Source organism: Taudactylus pleione, unplaced genomic scaffold (assembly GCF_031769625.1).
Source record: "Taudactylus pleione unplaced genomic scaffold, aTauple2 ptg000637l, whole genome shotgun sequence".
Classification (NCBI taxonomy): Eukaryota; Metazoa; Chordata; class Amphibia; order Anura; family Myobatrachidae; genus Taudactylus; species Taudactylus pleione.
The window spans coordinates 6,277,277-6,301,354 of record NW_028285039.1 but is presented as its reverse complement, the minus strand read 5'-3'; the positions used below and the strand labels follow the sequence as shown (position 1 = coordinate 6,301,354).

General features: G+C 40.7%; 1 protein-coding gene across 2 annotated transcripts in view; it reads left to right on the top strand.

Moving 5' to 3' along the window:
- Positions 1–24,078, top strand: part of LOC148479114 (rho GTPase-activating protein 7-like) — a 262,669-nt gene that overhangs the window by 172,171 nt on the left and 66,420 nt on the right. The gene's annotated exons all lie outside the window — the stretch shown is intronic.

Below are 24,078 nucleotides of genomic sequence, written 5' to 3'. Positions count from 1 at the left end.
TTAAAAAAGGCTGTCCTCTTGCTCCTGACTGATCTGAATCAGAAGTGTGTGAATCTACATCAGTGTAGGCTCTGTCAAATCTTCTCCTACTGGACTGTCCTGGGTTCCACTGGCATTTCCCACCCTGAAAAAAGACCCAGGGATATACCTTTAAGCTCTTTGTAGTCCTCTTTCACTTTTTATGTTTATATTTTTTAAACAATATATATAATATATATATATATATATATATATAGCAGCCCAAGCTTTTTTTTTTTTTTTTTAAACTGTTTATTGAATTTTTCAATTATATGCAATATACAGATACAGTCCAAATAGAATTAACAATATAGGATATTAGAAATAAATTAAGAAAAATATATATTTGACAGAACAGAAATATGTAAATATGTCAGCAGAGACAGTAGAACAACAAATAATACAATGTAAAATGTATTTCAAACAAAAACTAGGAGTATTGGGGAAGGGAGGGGGAGAGGAAAAAAGGAGAAAGATAGATAGAAAAAGGGAAAAACAAGGAAGAGAAGCAGTCAGCGCGTGTCATCCAGAAACCTAAGAAGTGAGAGAAACTAAATTGTAGATAGAGGAGGTTCGGCCTCTAAATGATTTGTCCAAAGGGTCCAGATTTTAATAAAAGTAGCAGGGGTATCATGTAGGAACGATGTGATTCTTTCCAGTCTATAGACGGACCGAACAGCTTTAATTGTGGCTGAAATAGAAGGTTTGGTTGATTTCCATTGCGATGCAATATGACATTTGGCTGCACTTTATATGCTTGATTAACTTCTCTGTTTGGTGTGGGAAAGATGGAATGGGTCTAGATAATAAGGAATAGAGGGGTATCTGGCATTTGCAGTCCAGTTATACATTTAATTAAATCACGGACCTCTTTCCCAAAGGATTGGATGTAGAGGCATGTTCACCAGATGTGCAACAGGGTTCCCTGCTGTCCGCATTGTCGCCAGCAGAGGTTGGAAGCTGTAGGATATATCGCGCGGAGACGGGTAGGTACTAAGTACCAACGGAAATAGAGTTTATAGGAATGTTCTTTAATATGAATGGAAATGGAGCTTTTGGCAAATGCCAGTCTGATTTCGGACCGCTCAGGGGTCAGAGGCTCACCCACGTCGCGCTCCCATGCCAATTCATGTGCCTCTTTTTGGGGCTGATTTGTGGGAGAGTAGCAATTGATATATATGGTAGAGATAAGTTCCTTAGTATTTTGAGAATGTCTGCATAATGATTCTATGGGGGAACTAGAAGTGGGAAGAGGACCCCGTGGGAGTGTTTGATAAAACATGTGTCATATTTATAGATATTGATGTGGGAGAGAATAACGAGTTTGTAAACTAGCAAAATCGGGAAAGGAACGTAAAGGCACAATGTCTAAGGGAAAAATAATAATCTGGCGGCTCCAAAAATAAAAATAAACTCTATGGTCCATACCTGGTGGTAAAGCAGGGTTATTCCAGACAGGAGTTAGTAAGGGGTGAGGGGACCAAAGATCGTATAATCTGGGGCAAAAATCCCAAATGGTCAATGTGAAACGAACAGTCATTAATGAAGATATTGTGGTAGGGCGGCTAGCAAGACAACACCAGAGATGGCTAGATGGTGAGTAAATTGATAAAACGTTGGCCACTATATGTGTCCAGATTCTTTGGGCATGCCAATGTATACATGGTGCGAGGTGTGGTGCCCGATAATACTTGAGGAGATCTGGTGTTCTAATTCTAGCAGCCAATGGTTCCATCACTAAGGCAAATGAGAGGGGAAGGAGGGGCAACCCTGGCGAGTGCCATTTCCTTTGGTAAAGGGATCAGAAGTCAAACCATTAACTAGCACAAATGCCGAAGGGTTATGGTATGAAGATGTGATACCTTTATAGTATGGACCCGTGAATCCCATACTTTGTAGCGTGCGATACATGAAAGGCCAGGCGACCCTGTCGAAGGCCTTTTCTGCGTCGAGAGCCACCACCAGGGTCGACAAAGACCATTGCTGTGCAATATGAAAAGGTTAATAAGTTGTCTTGTATTGTCTGCAGTTTGTCTATTTGGGATGGTACAAAAAAAAATCCTGGATGTAGAATATTTAACTTAAATGCCTTAGTAGGCCAATAGATTTATTTAAATTCAACCAGACAAAAGAGCGCTTGACATAAAATTAACATTTTATTGTAAAACAAAAATAAATAAGCAATAAAATGAACTATAGAAATCAAGACACACATATACATACAATTTTACATAAATTACAAGCTGGTGTTGTGTATCAATAATGGCTCATAACTATGAAAAGAAGAATAACCTCTGCAGAAGGTATCTCTTGTATTAGTATGCAAAAAGTAGCTATCAGTACTGTGGTTCCAATTGATAGTCTCTGTCCTCCGGATGATACCGTTTATTTAAATGGATTATAGTATATACACCTTAGATGTTTCTTGTATGGTGTTTGTAATTAAATAGCCACAAATCATGTTCTCCTCAGATAACCAATTGTTGTCTATTAGTAGCCTGTTGTAAATGTTCCATAACACTGAGTCAATGATAATCGCTCTCACCGCGATGTTTAGTAATGCCATTAAGGCACAAGGATTGGAACTGACTTTTATACAGATAGTCAATAGTGTAACTGCTTACCGCCGGCCGGCTGCTTTTAAAGAGATGTCGCTGCCCGTCAGTGGAAATCGGACAGAGCTCAACGTGTAGCGCTCACGGAGCTTACTTTTCTCCTTGCAGTTATACTTCCATGTGCAGCTCCACGGTGTCAGACAGGAACGTTTTTAGAGGTAAAGACCAGCTTGTAGCATGTAAGGGAGACCCTTACGCGTTTCTCCGCTACAGGTGATAGCGGTTTCATCAGAGGGTGAATCTCCTAGTGATCCTGCAGGTGCTTTTAAACCTCAATCCTCCAATCATCATCAGATGATGATTTTAGCACATCAGGATCATCTGTGCAAATGTGTGTCCATGCTGGAAAGATTGTGCTTAACCAGACTTAAATTAACATGCTCGTTCCAATATATAAACAGACATGGATGTTTAAAACATTTAAAAACAAATATAATGCCAGATATTGCATATATCTAGAAACATAAATATTATCATTCAGAGATCTACTTATGGACATCTAAAAATACATTGTTTAATACTTAAATAGAGCACATTCTCAATTCAGACAAATATGTCTAAGAGATAGTCTTGAGGCAAGGCATCCGTCCAGCGTCTGGGAGACCCAGGTTTGATTCTTTATTTTAATTTAATGATAAACAGGATCATCATTCTCTTTTAGAAGTAGAAAGGCCCAAGTTCCACAAACATCAAAATCGATACAGTGTATTTGACCCAGGTATAGGGAAGGGAGACAGAGAAGATACAGGGGAAGAAGATTGGACATAAGAAATCCCGCCAAAACTGTAAGGCACAACTAAGGAACAAAGGACTTTTTAATTTATCTTCTAGAGTGCTCACAGAACATGAGAAATCAGTTCTGAGCAAAGGACTTAAATATCTTTGAATGATATCTATGTCTTTAGTTATATGGAATGTTTGATGCTATAATTGCTATCTAAATATATTTATTTTTACCTATATCTTGATATAGATATATACATCTATATCTATGTAAATATACAAGATAATCAGATATGTTTAAGATAGCAATTTACACAGTTTTGCAATAATACTGGTTGAAACAAGTTGATTGCCAATACAATTTAATGTAATTTAAATACAGCCAAAATTAAATTAAAATAAAGAATAAAATTATAATATTGCAGAGGGGAGACTCAAACCTGGGTCTCCCAGACTCTAGACTATCTCTTAGACATATTTGTCTGAATTGAGAATGTGCTGTATTTAAGTTTTAAACAATGTATTTTTAGATGTCCATAAGTAGATCTCTGAATGATAATATTTATGTCTCTAGATATATGCAATATCTGACATTATATTTGTTTTTTAAATGTTTTAAACATCCATGTCTGTTTATATATTGGAACGAGCATGTTAATTTAAGTCTGGTTAAGCACAATCTTTCCAGCATTGACACACATTTGCACAGATGATCCTGATGTGATATAATCATCATCTGATGATGATTGGAGGATTGAGGTTTAAAAGCACCTGCAGGATCACTAGGAGATTCACCCTCTGATGAAACCGCTATCACCTGTAGCGGAGAAACGCGTAAGGGTCTCCCTTACATGCTACAAGCTGGTCTTTACCTCTAAAAACGTTCCTGTCTGACACCGTGGAGCTGCACATGGAAGTATAACTGCAAGGAGAAAAGTAAGCTCCGTGAGCGCTACACGTTGAGCTCTGTCCGATTTCCACTGACGGGCAGCGACATCTCTTTAAAAGCAGCCGGCCGGCGGTAAGCAGTTACACTATTGACTATCTGTATAAAAGTCAGTTCCAATCCTTGTGCCTTAACGGCATTACTAAACATCGCGGTGAGAGCGATTATCATTGACTCAGTGTTATGGAAGATTTACAACAAGCTACTAATAACCAATTGTTGTCTATCTGAGGAGAACCTGATTTGTGGCTATTTAATTATAAACACCATACAAGAAACATCTAAGGTGTATATACTATAATCCATTTAAACAAACTGTATCATCCAGAGGACAGAGACTATCAATTGGAACCACAGTACTGATAGCTACTTTTTGCATACTAATACAAGAGATACCTTCTGCAGAGGTTATTCTCCTTTTCATAGGTATGAGCCATTATTGATACACAACACCGGCTTGTAATTTATGTAAAATTGTATGTATATGTGTGTCTTGATTTCTATAGTTCATTTTATTGCTTATTTATTTTTGTTTTACAGTAAAATGTTAATTTTATTTCAAGCGCTTTTTTGTCTGGTTGAATTTAAATAATTCTATTGGCCTACTAAGGCATTTAAGTTAAATATTCTACATCCAGGCTTTTTTTTTGTACTTTGATACACTAGTGTTTATTGCAGATTATCATGGTTAGGAGCAGCTGAATTCTATCTAGAAATCATCATTATTATTTATGTGCGCCTGAATTTTATATGCGAATTGTATATATATTTTGTTTATTTGGGATGGAACCCACTTTGTCTGGGTGAACAAGAGATGGCAGCAATGGGGCCAGTCGGTTAGCAAGAATCTTATCATTTAAGATCAGCATTTAAAAGGCAGCACAGACAGTGTAATGATTAGCATTACTGCCACACAGCACTGAGGTTGTGGGTTAGATTCTCACTACGGTCCTAACTGTGTGGAGTTTGTATATTCTCCCTGTGCTTGCATGGGTTTCCTCCGGGTGCTCCGGTTTCCACCCACACTCCAAAAATATACTGGTAGGTTAATTGGGTCCCAACAAAAATTAACCCTAGTGCAGGGGTGGGGAACCTTCTGCCCGGGGGCCGTATAAGGCCCTGGAATAATTTGGTCTGGCCCTCTGAGCTTTATTCTGCTCACCTCATCTAGCTGGCAGGGTGCCTAGAATGGCACACTGCAGCCAGAATCTATGCAGCAGTGCCGCCTGGAGCGTCCTTATGACTCTCCAGGTGGATGCTCCGGGCATTGCTGTAATCACTGGCAATTGTGGCACTGCCTCCATGTGACATCACACGGAGGGGGCGTGGCCTGCAGCGGGCCCCCGAATAATGTATATGAAAATGGCCCTCGGCAGAAAAAAGGTTCCCCACCCCTGCCCTAGTGTGTGTGTGTGTGTGTGTGTGTGTATGTGTATGTGAGCATGGGTAGGGAATATAGATTGTAAGCTCCACTGGGGCAGGGACAGATGTGAATGGACAAATAAAATGCTGTGGAACATGTGTGCGCTATATAAATAACTGGTAGTAAATAAATAAATAATAAAAAGGATATTGGGCTATAGTTAACCATAGATGGTGTGCAGCGATCTGATTTAGGACTAACCACTATGTCAGCCCCGGTGGTGGCGTCATCGAGTGAGTTAGCCTCAAACAAAGAATTAAACAGTGAACGAAGCATAGGTAGGAGAGAGACGGAAATTTTTGTATAGTAGAGGGCCGTGAATCCTTCGGGTCTTGGGGCAGCGGATCTCCAAAGCTGTTTAATTGCCTCAGAGATTTCCTCTTCAGTAATGGGGGAGTTAAGTGAAGAGTAAGTTTAGGAAGGGAGCAGGAATTTAAGTACTGACTGATAGCAGTCGTCGGGGAAAGTGTATCTAAGGCTATAGTGGGTAGATTATATAAAGATGCATAAAAGCTGCAGAACTGCTCGGCCATCTCGCGAGGTTCGTGAGTAGTGGAGCCATATACGGATTTTGGTACGTGTATGCGATTACGGGTACTTTTGGCTCGTAATTTTTGAGCTAACAATGCATCTGCTTTATTCGATGTCTCGTAAAATATCTGCTGAGTCCATAAGCGTTTTTTCGCAGCTTTTTTGACAATATCTAAGACAATTAGCCTTTTAGTTGTTAGTATTTTTAAGTAGGTACGTAGTTTGGGATTGCGTTGATGGAGCTGGGTTAAAGAGGTAAGGGTGGATTCAAGAGTTAAAAGGCGCGTAGCCTCAGCTTTTTTCTGTGCATCTGATAAGCTAATGAGTAGCCCCCACATGGTAGCTTTGTGAGCTTCCCAGAGATTGGAGGGGGTAACTTCGGAGGTTGCATTAACTGAATATCTGACTGTTTTTTGGTGAGATCTTGAACATTGGATGGCTTTAATAACAAAGAATCATTTAGACGCCATTTGCGAGTTGTAAGCGGAGTTCGTGGGACTGCGAACTTTAATTCTATAGCGGAATTAACGGACCAGGATATAGGAAAGGTCTGAGCCCCGAGGAGATTGTGTAGTTGCTCTGTCAACAAAAAAAGTAATCTATACGTGTGTAAAGATCATGAGGCGCAGAGTAATGGGTAAACTCCCTGGCAGAGGGATAAGTGATTCGCCAAGCATCGTATAGATCGTAGAGAGCGCTGGGAAAGGAGAGATTTGGAAAGTTTAGCATGCGCAGGGAGAGATGAGTTTGTGTGAGATCTATCTAAAGAGGGATTCAGGGTGGCATTAAAGTCACCTCCAATAATAGTAAGACAGCGGGGGAGATGAGCGAGGCAATTAATAAAGGTGGAGTATAGGAAACCCTGCTGCACATGCGGGGCATAAACGTAGGCTAGTATAATTGGAACTTGGTTATAAGTTCCTGTTAGAAAAAGAAATCGGCCTTGGGCATCAGAAATGGGAAGCCCTTGCCGGGCTTCCCGACTGCTTAATCCCGGCAAGGGTTAAATGACAGGTGTCGAAATCCCTACGCCGGAAGACCGGCGCCCGGCATCCCGATCGAAGGGATGCCAGCTGTGGGGGGGAGGGTTAGGTTTAGGGCTCTCGGGGGAAACTTGGGGTTAGGCACCCACCGGGAGGATAGGGTTAGGCTAGGGAGAGGGAGGGTTAGGCACCCACGGGGGGAGGTTAGGGTTAGATACCCCTCCGGGGGCTTAGGTTTAGGCGGCGGGGAAGGAGGAGTCAGGTTTAGGCACTTAAAGGGGGGATTAGGGTTAGGCACTTGGGGGGAGGATAGGGTTAGGCACCCTAAAGGAGGGTTAGGGGGGAATTAGATTAGTTTATACTTGCCTCTCTAGACGATCGGGATTTCCTCCTCCGTCGGGCTGCCGTTGCCGGGATTTGTACCTCCGGCCATGCGGCCGGCGGTAAATCATACTGATTTCTCAGAAATGGTGTTGAACAATTATAGGAAAATCGTGGTGGTACCCCAGCATTTAACCAACATAGAGCCGTATTCAATTTGAGCCGCGTTAAGTTAATGCGGCCCGGACTTAACGACGACTTCGCCTGTTTTGCAAGCGGAGAAGTATCGCGCGCGTGGCCGCTTTACCCCGTATTCAATTTCAAAGTACGCGTAAACGGCACCCGGCGATACTGAAACAAGCGAAAAGTACTGTCATTTTTGGGGAAATCAGCCTGACACCCCCCAAATGATGCTCTGACATCAGTGCTCTCCCCAGAATTTTTTTCCAGATGGGTGGCATCAAAAAGTAGCCGGGTGGGGGCCTTCGCAATAATAAAATGTTTTAAACCCTGACATTATGATTTAAACTTGAAATAACATTTAATATATTCATTTTCCTCTTCTTGTTAGGGGCCCAGTCATCTGATTATGAAAAAGTTTGTAGGATCTGGTCCTTTTTATACAGGTCCCAGATACTGTCCCCACTTGCAGGCTCCCAAAGTACCGGGTGGAAGGCGGTTTCTTGCCAGGTGGTGCACCCGCCAAAAACAGCCTGGGGAGAACACTGGACATGGGGGTTTACTATGGTACCTCCCAATTTGGCTTGCTGAAGGTTTTTGGTGTTTTTAAATGGGCTCAATAGTTGCTAAACAGCGTTTTTCTATTCCTGATGCAGAATAGTATTTAGGAGTATTTTTTCCAGAAAATAAGTTATCCCAGCAAATTTGGGGTACTTGAAAATGGGGGTCAGCATATTTAAAGTTGAAAAAGTAAAATGGAAAAATCCACCTAAGTTTTTAAAAAAAAAAATTTCACACAGATTACCTTTGGGGGACTGTCTGAAGGCTGCACGGGGGTTCCCGCAATGTTGCACCCCAAAGCCTGCACTACTTTACCGCCTATTACATTACATTGACTTTCTGCCTAGGCGGAAAGTCTTTGAAATTGAATACGGAGTAAAACCAAAATAGGCCATAATGACGTCATCGGTGGAAACTTAACGCGGATCCGGACTTAACGCTTCAAATTGAATACGGGCCTTAGAAGAGTAATAGATGTGGGGATATCGTTTGCAAGCTAGCGAAGGGATGTCAGAGTTGTGTCTGGAAAAATATTGATTGGCCATGGCACGTTTGGTAGGGGAGTTGAGACCGTTAACATTAAGGGTAAGAATCTTCAGTTTCTTGGTGGGTAATATATGTCAGAACAGAGAAAAATTATAGGACACGCACCGACTGATGGATAGAAAAATAGAGTAGGAGTAAACGAAAATATAAACATTATGACGGGATATGGGGGCGGTAGTTTAGGGTAGGTGACCCTTATCTGTAACGGGGTTGGGTCTATCATGGAAAGAATAGGTGTTATATAGACACTCCTTTCGGTGGGGAACATGGTAAAAGCTTTGTATCAAACAGAGTAGGACAGGAAGCATGTGTAAAGGGAAATAAAATAGAGGATGACCCAGTGATAGGGGGAGGGAGGTACACACTGCAAATGAAAAATCTTCACAATAAAATAGTGGAATTGGAGGGATAATGGCACAAACAGGAAACCTCTCTATAAGCTAATCAACAATGATAACATTTATCAATAGTTATTAGGAATCCCAATGGATATAAGCTTTGTATACCATTTATAATAATTCCCAGTGAGTAACAGAGTGTATAAGCCTAGAAAACATAACAGTCAGAGGAGGTTTAGCGGTCTATTTACTAAGCAGTGTTAGGAGACAGAGTGAAAAGTGCTAAGAAAGTGATAAGGTGCCGGCCAATCAGCTCCCCAACTGTCATCTCTCAGGCTGTGTTTGAAAAATTACAGTTGGGAGCTGATTGGCTGGCACCTTATCACTTTCTTATCACTTTTCACTCTGTCTCCTAACACTGCTTAGTAAATAGACCCCTGAGAGAGGCATGAGGCATAAGGCTTCACAATTGCAAATTAAAAATGAATTCTCACTGCGCTAGACACTGTTGTTGTTTTAAATTTGTAATATCTATAATGGGTTTGCTGTCTGCTCAATAAACAGGAGGCTTAGATAAAATAAATCCAACGTATTTAATAAGTACAAATAATATACATATAACCACAGTGCTTGCAAATGCATAAAAATCGATCATATACAATAATGCAGAGATCATAAAACGCACTAGTTTTAGTGCATAATTATGAGAGTGTAACTCAATAACATATACTGAGGTTCTACAGCACAGCATTCTATATGTGCCACTCCTGTATCAATGTGGCTTAAAATGTAGCAAATAGTTCCCAACAATAGGGCAGCTCAATCCCGCTGCTTAAACCACAATCACTACTGGCGTCCCAGTGTGAAATGAAGTCACGTTGGAAATTGTGGAGAAGTAGAAACTGGAGTATCTCACCCCTGGATGTCTGTGCCCACACTGGTGTCCGTCTCAACTCGGCCCGTCTAATTGTTGTATCGCTGCGGCTGGATGAAGTCTGCTGCCGTGCGGGTAAAGACCAGGGCTGCTGGAGGAGTGGTGTGCCGTGTAGCGGCTAACTGTGAGCTCCGGGGATGAATCGATACCTTTCAAAAAACCTCCACAGTACCATGCGGCATGTAATTTCGTGCTGTAGAACAATCTCAGATGCCTGGGTGATGACGTCAACGCGTTTCGTCCCGTAAAAACCGGGACTTTCTCAAGACTGTGTGCCCTAGCCAGTGGCACTTCCTTATATCCATCCAGGCATTACTAATAATTGTTTAATTGTTTAAACACATCTGATAATCATATAGCCTTTAATCAGTGTCTTGCTTCATATGTCAGAGTTGAAGCTGAATAGTAATGCAAATATATGAATTTAAAGTTTTATATTTATTTATTTATCCAAATCATATAATCATAATAAACTAAAAATGTATAATAAAATAAAAACATAATACAATAAAATTAGTAAGAGAGCTATCTGTTTATTTCAATTTTAATAACATCGCTAATATACCACATCTATATGGCAACTATTTTATTTTTCATCTATGACTCCATAGCCCACATTTCGACTGTTAGGATTAATACTACAGATCTTAGAAATTATATTTGTTGTCAATAATGAAAATATTAAATTATCGATATTAACTATAAACACTCTAATCTATATTTCTATAATCCAATAGGCAGAAAATGCGCATAGTTCTTTTTAAGGTGATATTTCGATAAATCGCTCATGTATAAGGACGAAGTATATAAAAAATAATATTGTGTACACTTGTGAGTGCATGTACACATGCATGAATAAATATCGCATGATGACTCTAATACTCAAAATAAATCATGTCTAAATATCATTGTGCACTACCTAGAAATTTTTTTTGAAGGGGAACATATACATAAACATGTAGCTACAAATGCCTATCACATAAATATGTACATATATATGTATGTATGTACATATATGCATAAGTGCATCCTGTAATGTGGACTGTGAATACCTCAGTATATAAACCCAAAAATACTAATGAAAGTATTGATAGTATGTGTATACATACTCGTTCAATGGTAGTCCCAATAACTACCATTGAACGAGGAGATATTCGATGTAGACGGCGACAGACGTCCCTCACCCTAACGATCCCTCCCCCAACAATATTAAAGTTGTAGCAAGTTGTTATTCTAGCTCAACTAATATAAAAAGGTACAAGATTATTAAAATGAGACATGATCCAATGCTTCATTTAGTCCTGCAGGATGAAGAGTATCCAACTTGAAAATCCACGCTGACTCTTTCATGCACAATTGGTGGAATCTATTGCCCCCTCTAGTAGTAACTTTAATATGCTCTACTCCCACAACAGTCAGACTTGATGGATCACTTTTATGACACTGCAAAAAGTGATGTGAAACACTATGCGTGGATAATTTATTTATAATATTGCATCTATGTTCCCTAAATCTACATTTTAGTGATCTCGTAGTCCTACCTACATATTGCATGGAACACGAACACTGTAGGACATAAACACAATATATAGAATCGCAATTGATAAATTGTTTAATCGGAAATGTATCACCATTCATATTGGATGTGACACTCGTCGCACGATTAATAGTGTGTTTACAAGTCACACACACTCTTTTATTGCATCTATAATTGCCTAACAATCCAGATGTCAGCCATGTATTGCTCCTCTGGTTGCTTTTGAGTGATCTGAGTTCGCTTGGTGCCAACAAATTCTTCAAGTTGGAATTCTTTTTAAAAATAACTCTAGGTTTATTTATTAGACAGGTTTTCAGAACACAATCTTCATTCAATATGGACAAGTTCTTATGAATGATTTTCTTGATATTCCCTGATTTACAGTTAAATTTGGATATGTATAGTAATCTTTCTTCTTCCCATCCACTTAATCTTTTAAACCCTTCCTTCTTTTTCTTATCTTGACCATTGTCTATGGCTCTCTCAGGTTGGTCCATGAGAAGATCTGATCTATTTAAAGTTGAAGCATATTCCCTAGTTTTATTGAGTAAATCTATTGGGTAACCTCTTCTTTCAAAATGAAGCATCATTTCTTCCATCTGATTGAAAAAATCCTCATCACATTGACAATTTCATCTGAGTCTTAATACTTGGTTCTTAGGAACGTTCTTTATCCATGGCTGATAATGACCACTGGAGAAGTGTAAATAATTACTAGTCCCTACTGGTTTTACATAATTCGACTGGACAATACAGTTCTTTTGTATAGAAAATGCAATATCTAAAAAATTAATGGCATCATAACTAAATGTGTGTGTGAATTTAAGATTAAAAGTGTTAAAATTAAGATAATTAACAAATGCCAGTGCACTCTCTAAACCCCATCCCAAATTATAAATAAATCATCAATAAAACGGCCATAGAGGACCAGATTATCTCTATATGGGCCGCTCCAGATGTATTGCTCCTCGAAGCGACCCATATAGAGATTAGCGAAGCTAGGCGCAAATCTGGTCCCCATGGCCTTTCCAAGTGCTTGTAAAAAATAAGTGTTATCGAATAAAAAATAATTGTGAGTGAGAATGAATAAGATGGAATTGAGAACAAAGTCACGTCGTTCTTCAGATAGTTCCAGATCTGTCTCTAGATAATATTTTGTTGCTTCAATCCCAGCTAAATGTGGAATATTCGTATATAATGCCTGGACATCAAGGGTTAGGAAACCCCACCCACTGGTCCAGGATATTTCAGCAGTTTTTTGTAATATATGTTTGGTATCTTTCACATATGACTGTAAATTAACTACGTGACCTTGTAAGTGTGCATCAACAAATTGTGATAAATTAGAGGTGAGGGAACCAATACCAGAAATAATGGGACGCCCAGGAGGTGAAGTGAGTGATTTGTGAATTTTGGGTAAGTGGTAAAAAACTGGAGTGATAGGATGTGAACAAATTAAAAATTTATAGGTATCTTCTGATATTGCATTTACTTCTAAGGCTTCATCCAACATTTTTTCATAATTGTTTTTGTATTCCGTAGTGGGATCTTTCAACAGAATAGTATAATATTTTGTATCTTGCAACTGTCTCATGGCCTCTGCCATATAGTCTTCCCTATTTTGTATAACGATCCCCCCCCCCCCTTATCTGCTGATCTAATAATAAGTTATTCATTTTCTCTCAGTTGTTTTAGGACAGCTCTTTCACTTTAGATAGATTTTGCCTAAAGGTAAGGGGGTAAAAACTTTTTTTATTTGTATTTTTACTTGTTTTCTGGCACAATTTTTTTAAATCAGTTAATGTTTTATTGTAAAAGATGTTTATGGCGGGGCTCTTTTGTTCTAACTGAATTCAAACGTAAATCCAAATTTTTTTCCGTTAGAACAAAAGAGCCCCGCCATAAACATCTTTTACAATAAAACATTAACTGATTTCAAAAAATTGTGCCAGAAAACAAGTAAAAATACAAATAAAAAAAGTTTTTACCCCCTTACCTTTAGACAAAATCTATCTAAAAGTGAAAGAGCTGCCCTAAAACAACTGAGAGAAAATGAATCACTTATTATTAGATCAGCAGATAAGGGGGGGGGGATCGTTATACAAAATAGGGAAGACTATATGGCAGAGGCCATGAGACAGTTGCAAGATTCAAAATATTATACTATTCTGTTGAAAGATCCCACTATGGAATACAAAAACAATTATGAAAAAATGTTGGATGAAGCCTTAGAAGTAAATGCAATATCAGAAGATACCTATAAATTTTTAATTTGTTCACATCCTATCACTCCCGTTTTTTACCACTTACCCAAAATTCACAAATCACTCTCTTCACCTCCTGGGCGTCCCATTATTTCTGGTATTGGTTCCCTCACCTCTAATTTATCACAATTTGTTGATGCACATTTACAAGGTCACGTAGTTAATTTACAGTCATATGTGAAAGATACCAAACATATATTACAAAAAACTGCTGAAATATCCTGGACCAGTGGGTGGGGTTTCCTAACCCTTGATGTCCAGGCATTATATACGAATATTCCACATTTAGCTGGGATTGAAGCAACAAAATATTATCTAGAGACAGATCTGGAACTATCTGAAGAACGACGTGACTTTGTTCTCAATTCCATCTTATTCATTCTCACTCACAATTATTTTTTTATTTGATAACACTTATTTTTTACAAGCACTTGGAACGGCCATGGGGACCAGATTTGCGCCTAGCTTCGCTAATCTCTATATGGGTCGCTTCGAGGAGCAATACATCTGGAGCGGCCCATATAGAGATAATCTGGTCCTCTATGGCCGTTTTATTGGTGATTTATTTATAATTTGGGATGGGGGTTTAGAGAGTGCACTGGCATTTGTTAATTATCTTAATTTTAACACTTTTTATCTTAAATTCACACACACATTTAGTTATGATGCCATTAATTTTTTAGATATTGCATTTTCTATACAAAAGAACTGTATTGTCCAGTCGAATTATGTAAAACCAGTAGGGACTAGTAATTATTTACACTTCTCCAGTGGTCATTATCAGCCATGGATAAAGAACATTCCTAAGAACCAAGTATTAAGACTCAGATGAAATTGTCAATGTGATGAGGATTTTTTCAATCAGATGGAAGAAATGATGCTTCATTTTGAAAGAAGAGGTTACCCAATAGATTTACTCAATAAAACTAGGGAATATGCTTCAACTTTAAATAGATCAGATCTTCTCATGGACCAACCTGAGAGAGCCATAGACGATGGTCAAGATAAGAAAAAGAAGGAAGGGTTTAAAAGATTAAGTGGATGGGAAGAAGAAAGATTACTGTACATATCCAAATTTAACTGTAAATCAGGGAATATCAAGAAAATCATTCATAAGAACTTGTCCATATTGACTGAAGATTGTGTTCTGAAAACCTGTCTAATAAATAAACCTAGAGTTATTTTTAAAAAGAATTCCAACTTGAAGAATTTGTTGGCACCAAGCGAACTCAGATCACTCAAAAGCAACCAGAGGAGCAATACATGGCTGACATCTGGATTGATAGGCAATTATAGATGCAATAAAAGAGTGTGTTTGACTTGTAAACACACTATTAATCGTGCGACGAGTGTCACATCCAATGTGAATGGTGATACATTTCCGATTAAACAATTTATCAATTGCGATTCTATATATTGTGTTTATGTCCTACAGTGTTTGTGTTCCATGCAATATGTAGGTAGGACTACGAGATCACTAAAATGTAGATTTAGGGAACATAGACGCAATATTATAAATAAATTATCCACGCATAGTGTTTCACATCACTTTTTGCAGTGTCATAAAAGTGATCCATCAAGTCTGACTGTTGTGGGAGTAGAGCATATTAAAGTTACTACTAGAGGGGGCAATAGATTCCACCAATTGTGCATGAAAGAGTCAGCGTGGATTTTCAAGTTGGATACTCTTCATCCTGCAGGACTAAATGAAGCATTGGATCATGTCTCATTTGAATAATCTTGTACCTTTTTATATTAGTTGAGCTAGAATAACAACTTGCTACAACTTTAATATTGTTGGGGGAGGGATAGTTAGGGCGAGGGACGTCTGTCGCCGTCTACATCGAATATCTCCTCGTTCAATGGCAGTTATTGGGACTATGTATGTATGTATACACATACTATCAATACTTTCATTAGTATTTTTGGGTTTAAATACTGAGGTATTCACAGTCCACATTACAGGATGCACTTATGCATTTATGTACATATATATGTACATATTTATATGATAGGCATTTGTAGCTACATGTTTATGTATATGTTCCCCTTCAAAAAAAATTTCTAGGTAGTGCACAATGATATTTAGACATGATTTATTTTGAGTATTAGAGTCATCATGCGATATTTATTCATGCATGTGTACATGCACTCACAAGTGTACACAATATAAATTTTTATATACTTCGTCCTTATACATGAGCGATTTATCGAAATATCACCTTAAAAAGAACTATGCGCATTTTCTGCCTATTGGATTATAGAAATATAGATTAGAGAGTTTATAGTTAATATCGATAATTTAATATTTTCATTATTGACAACAAATATTATTTCTAAGATCTGTAGTATTAATCCTAACAGTCGAAATGTGGGCTATGTAGTCATAGATGAAAAATAAAATAGTTGCCATATTGATGTGGTATATTAGCGATGTTATTAAAATTGAAATAAACAGATGGCTCTCTTACTAATTTTATTGTATTATGTTTTTATTTTATTATACATTTTTACTTTATTATGATTATATGATTTGGATAAATAAATAAATATAAAACTTCATATATTTGCATTACTATTCAGCTTCAACTCTGACATATGAAGCAAGACACTGATTAAAGGCTATATGATTATCAGATGTGTTTAAACAATTATTAGTAATGCCTGGATGGATATAAGGAAGTGCCACTGGCTAGGGCACACAGTCTTGAGAAAGTCCCAGTTTTTACGGGACGAAACGCGTTGACGTCATCACCCAGGCATCTGAGATTGTTCTACAGCACGAAATTACATGCCGCATGGTACTGTGGAGGTTTTTTGAAAGGTATCGATTCATCCCCGGAGCTCACCGTTAGCCGCTACACGGCACACCGCTCCTCCAGCAGCCCTGGTCTTTACCCGCACGGCAGCAGACTTCATCCAGCCGCAGCGATACAACAATTAGACAGGCCGAGTTGAGACGGACACCAGTGTGGGCACAGACATCCAGGGGTGAGATACTCCAGTTTCTACTTCTCCACAATTTCCAACGTGACTTAATTTCACACTGGGACGCCAGTAGTGATTGTGGTTTAAGCAGCGGGATTGAGCTGCCCTATTATTGGGAACTATTTGCTACATTTTAAGCCACATTGATACATGAGTGGCACAAATAGAACGCTGTGCTGTAGAACCTCAGTATATGTTATTGAGTTACACTCTCATAATTATGTACTAAAACTAGTGAGTTTTATGATCTCTGCATTATTGTATATGATCGATTTTTATGCATTTGCAAGCACTGTGGTTATATGTATATTATTTGTACTTATTAAATATGTTGGATTTATTTTATCTAAGCCTCCTGTTTATTGAGCAGACAGCAAACCCATTATAGATATTACAAATTTAAAACAACAACAGTGTCCAGCGCAGTGAGAATTCATTTTTATTTTGTTCTTTGGAGAGACTATGTCTCTGGGTTTTTGACCAAACCCTCATCACTTGCAGCTGAAACTGATTGCAATTTATTATATATTCTTTGCAGTTGAAGCTGCAAGTATCCCGGTGCTCAATACAAACAGTTTTTGTCTACCTTTCACAATTGCAAATACAATAAATTGCGAAAAGAGTAAATAGGAGTGGTAGAGTAAATAGAAATTATAATTATAACTGTAAACATATAGCCTGCATCAAAAACAGAACATATGCAAAGTGCGTTGGTGAGTGCCATAATAACATGTAAGACAGTAAAGATATAAACAGAGATAATTACGCTGTGGACCACTCCGAGATAGGCGCAGAGGGACTTTTGCGCGAGGGCTCAATTTGTTTACTTAGAGCTTCAGGAAGTTCATCTATTAAGTTGAAAGTTTAAAGCAGTTCATAGCCTTGCGTAGGCATGTTAATCACGTGAGTAGTCCCATTTCTGGTTATAAGCAGTTGAAAAGGAAAGCCCCATTTGTATTTTATAGAATGATTCTGTAGAGTTTGTCACATCAATCAAGGTCTCGTCTCGCCTTAAGCTTGGATTGAGCGACGTCTTGGAATATTTGTAAATGAGATCCAGAGTACGAAACAGTCGAAATCCCTCTTAGACATCATAATTTAATCTTTAGCTTTGAAATAGTGAAAGCGAAGAATTATGCCGCAAGGAGGCTGCTGGGGTGGTGGTTTTGGACGGAGCGCCCTGTGTGCACGGTCAAGAAGAAGTAAATCGGAGGAGATGTCTTGGACTACTGTAGCTGTAGAAAAAGTCCTTCTAAATAAGCTGGGAGGGCCTCCGCCGTTACCGTTTCAGGGATGTTTCAGATACGAATGTTTTGGCGATTACGGTTTTCCAGATCCTCCACATGGTCTTTCAAACTCTGTTTTAAGATCAGAAATCTACTGTTCAACAACGTTCTGGTATTGACACACCTCGTCCATTTTATGATCTAAAACATCAGTGCGAGATCCAAGGTCAGCGAGTTGAGATCTAAATTCAGTCAGCAGTGGTGGCTCCAGGGGTGGGGCTGCAGCGCAATCCAACATTCAAATAGGGGAGCCACCCACACATGGTATAGGAAATCAGCATTTACAGGATTGTGAGATAGACAGAGTACTCACTATTATAGTAGACCATGTTAGGATAATGCGAACCAGTAGCTGTTGTTGAGTATAGCTTCCTGAAAACAAGATGGCCGCCAGTCAAGGAGAGGGATAGCAAAGTCTCCTGTGGACTGTCAAGTAGTATAGGTGGCTCTAGCAGACGCCGGACCCCGAATTGTACCAAGACAGAATTAGAAGGCCCGGGTCTCGGCTCAGCACCGCGACTGACGGGAGCCGCAACGGAGGAAGTCCCAGCATAGGGGGGGGCTACAGGGAGCAGAGGTCACCGCAAATGTCGATCATGGGAGCTGCTGTATGTATCCACAATTAGGAGCTCTCCTCAGCCACGTCCAGCTCGGTTAGCAGCTAAGCCACGCCCTCCCCCCAAGCTTATTTTTATGATTTAATTTTAGTTTCATTTATTCTACTAATGAGCAGCAGCACGAGACAGTCCTTTGGACGTCTGCACTTCTGCTCCATCACATGTCCGCGACGCTGTGACACCAGCCCTTGGCTAGGTACTCTCAGCAGGTTTCTGAGGGGACCTAGCTAGCAAGGCTCCCCGGACCCCAGACTCAGCCAGGACTCAAGGGTCAGGTAAAGCGGATCCCCGCTCGCTGGCGCAGGGCATATATAAGTTAAAGTCAGCATAGGGGAGAAGGCGCTCTCCTTGCGGCTCCTCCTCCAGCTCAGGGTGCTATTCCATGACCTCTTACTTGTCCCTCACCCTCCGCCCCCCGGAGACTCACGGCAGTAATTTTCTGCATTCAGGTCTCTGGGAACGCTGGGTCCAGTCTTCCTGTATACCACTCCCAAGGGCCAGGTTATACAGCACTATAGTCTTACCAGCCACTGTGGTGTGCAGTTGATTTTAGTGCCCACTGCAGTTATATTGTATATTCTGCATAGTATGTGACTTATGCTAGCGCTGCTGTCTGTTTTCCTGTTTTCCTTTTCTTATGACTATCAGCTTATACCTTTCCCTTTCTTCTACTATAAACCTGGCATACAAAAGGTAAAGGGGGTTCATTGTACCTCACATCTCCATATATTTGGGGCTATCACATACTATATATCGATGTTGCGCACTACACTGTGCCATATTTCTTATACAGCTGGATTGCTCACTGCACTGTGCCAGATTGTGTTACATTATTCTTGCTGCTATGTCTGGCAGAGGCAAGACTGAAAAGCAGCCTGCTCCTCACACTCTGGTGTCTTGTAAGTCCTGCTCAGCAGGCTAAACTTCAGAGGACCTCATTCAGGATGGTCTTTGTGCATCGTGTTTATACTGACCCGGGCCCAACCGCCCCGGTGTCCTGTCCTCAGGACCCACCATGGGCTACTTTTTCACAGGTGCTGGCGAGAATTGCGGACCATGTAATGGTCCTTGTGTTAGCTCCCCCTAAGGATTGGCAAACCCCCCTCCTAAAGTGAATATACCTGCACTTGTAAGAGCTGTAAAGTCTTCAAATAGAAGAGACCGAGCCTGCTCCTAAGGCTAAACAGCCATCCTTTAAATTACAAAAGGTAATTTTACCAAAATTTCCGATGATCATATGAGTGAGGCATGGAATACGCCCAGTAAAAGATTTCAGCTGCTTAAATTCCTTTTACCCTCTTCCCACTACTGATTGCACTAAATGGGAAGTTCCTCCAGTAGTGGATTCCCACGTGACACGTCTGGTCAAAAATGCTACCTTACCTATCCATTCTGCAACCTCTTTGAAGAAGACTACAGATAGGATGGAAGCTTGTCTAAAATCTATATACTCTCTTACAGGAGCTATTACTCGTCCTGCTAGGGCTACGGCCTGGGTGACTAAGGCCATTGAGAGTAGCCTGCCATATTGTTTGGCTCCGCTCAAGGCAGATGCGGACACTCAAAAGGCTTTGGAGTCTCTTCTTTCTTCAGGTGATATCCTGTTTGGCCCAGAATTGGAGAAGATTGTGACTTCCTTGGCAGCTTCTTAGCATATAATGCGAAGCCTCAGACGTCATCCTTTCGGTCCTTTCGTCTTTAAGGAAAAGCTAAAGGTCAGTCCTTTTCAAGGCATCAACTAAGGCTTCCAAGCCTAGGACCAAATAGACCTGGGCTACTAGACCTACCAAATCCACCTACCAAATCTGAGGACAAGCCTTCAGCCTGACTGGGCAGGGCCACTTCTTCAATTCGCCCAGTTCTGGCGTCCGACCACATCAGACGCCTGGGTAAGAGAAGTGGTATCTCGCACATATGCCCTATCCTTTCTGAGGCAAACCCCCTTCCCCCCAGCAGTTCTTTTGCACAGGGCCTCCATCGGACCCGCGCAAGGCCCTGCTGCTCCAGAAGCCCATTCAGTCCTCACTTCTCTCAGGAGTAATAATTCCAGTCCCCTCCGCACAGCGAGGGAAGGGCTGCTTTTCTACCTTTTTTTTAGTTCAGAAGCCCAACGGGACTCATCAGCCTATCTACCTCAGGTCTTTGAACACGTTTATCAGGGTGCCCAGGTTTTGTGTGGAAACCCTCTGCTCTATTATCCTGGCTATGGAGCCTGGGAACTTTTATGGTGTACCTATAGTGCCTTCTCATCAACAATATCTCCAGCTTGCTATACTACAGCAACATTACCAATGTCATGCTCTGCCTTTTGGCCTTTCAACAGCTTCTTGAGTCTTTACCAAGATCATGGCAGTTATGGCGGCCTATCTTCATCATCAAGGGATCAGACTACTCCCATATTTAGACGAACTCTTGCTATTGGCCAGCTCCCCAGAAATTCTTTACCGCCATCTACAGATAACCATTGCCTTTCCACAAACGCATGATTGGCTGATCAACTGGGAAAAGTCTTCCTTCCTTCCTTCCAGGCCAGTACAAGTACAGTCTGGCAATGCCACGGCAGTGGCCTACCTCAATCACCAAGGAGGCACTAAGTTGGGCAGCAATGGCAGGAGTGTCCCGCATTCTCGCATGGACCGAACGCCATCTCCACAATGTTCAACCCAGGAATTCTCAATTGGGAAGCAAATTTCCTCAGCCATCACGACGTGCATGCAGGAGAGTGGTCTCTACATCCAGAAGTCTTTCAGCTTCTGTTGGAAAAAACAGGATTTTGGTACTTACCGATAAATCCCTTTCTCTGATTCCACAGGGGACACTGGAGTCTCATTACATTGGGGTATAGATGTGTGCTAACCGGGAGCTGGCACTTTAAGAATTTAGAAGTTAGATCTACCCCATCTATACCCCCCTACAAGCCTCAGTCTTAGAAAATTGTGCCCGAGGAGAGCTGGAAATAGATAACTGCAAAGGAGGAGGAGAAACAAGTACTGAAATAAACAAAACACTCGTTGCTTACAAAAGATGGATGAAGAAAACTGTCAGTTAAAACCTAATACTGACAAAGAAACCTGGTAGGTAAGAACAGCGCCGGGTGGGCGTCCAGTGTCCCCTGTGGAATCGGAGAAAGGGATGTATCGGTAAGTACCAAAATCCTGTTTTCTCCTTCCTTCATCCACTAGGGGACACTGGAGTCTCATTACATTGGGGACATCCCAGAGCTCCCATCCCGGGCGGGAGAGCGCTGAGAACCCTGCAGAACCACACAGCCATACTGCAAGGCAAAGGCTGGAAAGTATCAAAATGAAAATTTTAACCAGGATGTCGGCCCTACCAAGAAGCCGCCCAAGAAAAACTGAGCCATGGGAAAAAAAACTCCACAGGTAAGGGAGAACCCACCGAGCGCATGGAATGCTCTGTGAGAGAACTAGAGGCTCCTGAGACAAGGTTGCATAGGCCTGTCTGAATGGTCACACGAATGCATCCTGCAATAAACTGCCGCGTGGTTGAATCACCAAGACGAGCAAAATCTGACCGGACAAAGTAAAAACTGACTACACGAGAGATGTCGTCCTATCCAAGTAGATCCATATGGTTGTGACCACAACCAAAAATCTAGAGGATCTTCCAGAAACACTGGAACACAATAGGAAGTCTATTGTAGAACACAGACACCACCTTAGGAAGGTGCAAATAAAAATCGACCCTGTCCACATGGAAAACCAAGTAGAGAGAGCCTCGGATAGGACTCCAAAATCCGACCCACTGCTCAGGACTGAGAAAATAACCACCTGTCATAATTAGAATTATTTTAAATCTATAATCTGTAACTGATCTACCAGAGAGGAGTGTAAGAATACAGAGCTCAGCCAAAGTCCACGGAGCCCTGGTTGGGAAAGAAATGGCAGGTGTACCCTGATAACTCCCTTGAGGAAAGTGTGAACAACAGAATCAAAAGCTGATTCCTTAGAAAGAAATAGAGCTGAGATCAGAACTCTGAAAGATCCCAGCCTAAGGAAATCCATGAATACCGGCCCACAGAAAAAGGAGTAGTCTAGCTACCCTGAACTATGAAAGAGATGGGCCCCAGCATCCGCACCAATTTACACCTACCCAATGCGGTGGAAGTGTCCTGAAGAAACTTCCTTACTATGTCGGGGCAGGGTAGAATCACAACTGGAATACCCATTATCTCAAGATAGCCCTTTCAACAGCCACTCTGTCAAACAAAACCGCCTGAAGTCCATGGATTTTCTATCAGTATAAGATGTAGGTTGGAATAACACGCCCCTCTGGTCCAAGGTGGATGTAAAATCTAGGCCGAAAAGAAAGTAGTATGTGATGGCTGTGCCATGATGTCGACTTGCAGGAGATTCCACCGCTGAACTAGCTGTTGTAAACCCTGTGGGTTAAGCACCCTTGCTCGTGGAAAAATATTCTGATGAGGTAGACAACCACTCAATGCTTCCCTCCTGGGAAGAATCTTGCTGATATCACCATAACCAGAGCAGAGAACAGCTTTCCTGCCTCATGGCCACCCATCTCTAGGCTTTGCCATGTGAGGCTATGTACGCCACTGCTGTGGTGTTGACAGACAGTACTCTTACCACTTGGGGTAACCTGATGAACACAGAAACATGCGTTAATCCGTAATACTGCTTCCAGAGGAATCCAGCGGCCCTGAAAGTGACTTCTAGTGTCCCTGCATCCCATCCTTGTGGGGAAGAGAATCAATTTCCACACTCTGAAGACTTGTCTTCCAACCTGTGAGAGGTAGTCAACCACCAGAAAAAAAAGAAACAACTGAGTACTGGGGCCAACTTCCTTTGTTGGCAAAGGAAACATTGCAAACCTGACCAGTGAGAGAGGAGGCCCAAATTAAATGGTCTGACGTGTAAATAGCCATGTGGAATGTCTGAAAAGATGCAACCATCTTCTCGTGGAGTCGGATACACAGTCGCATCGATCCTTGTCATGATAGATGGCTTACCGTACAAACGGTTGAATGGAGAATACCTCTTCCGGAGGAAGGAAGCCCTTCTGGGCCATGTGTTCAAAATAATTTCCAGACATGGAAACCTCTGTGTAGTTTACCCTTGGTACCTGTGAAACTCTATCCCTATTGTATTTAGGGACCTGTGGTTAACAATATTTAATTTTTTTTTCGTAACAATGGGATCCTAGAAAAAGTCTTCAGGAGAAGATAATCTAGATAAGGGACATTAGTCCGAAGGAGGAGTAAGTTCTAAAGAGAGCCATCCTGACTA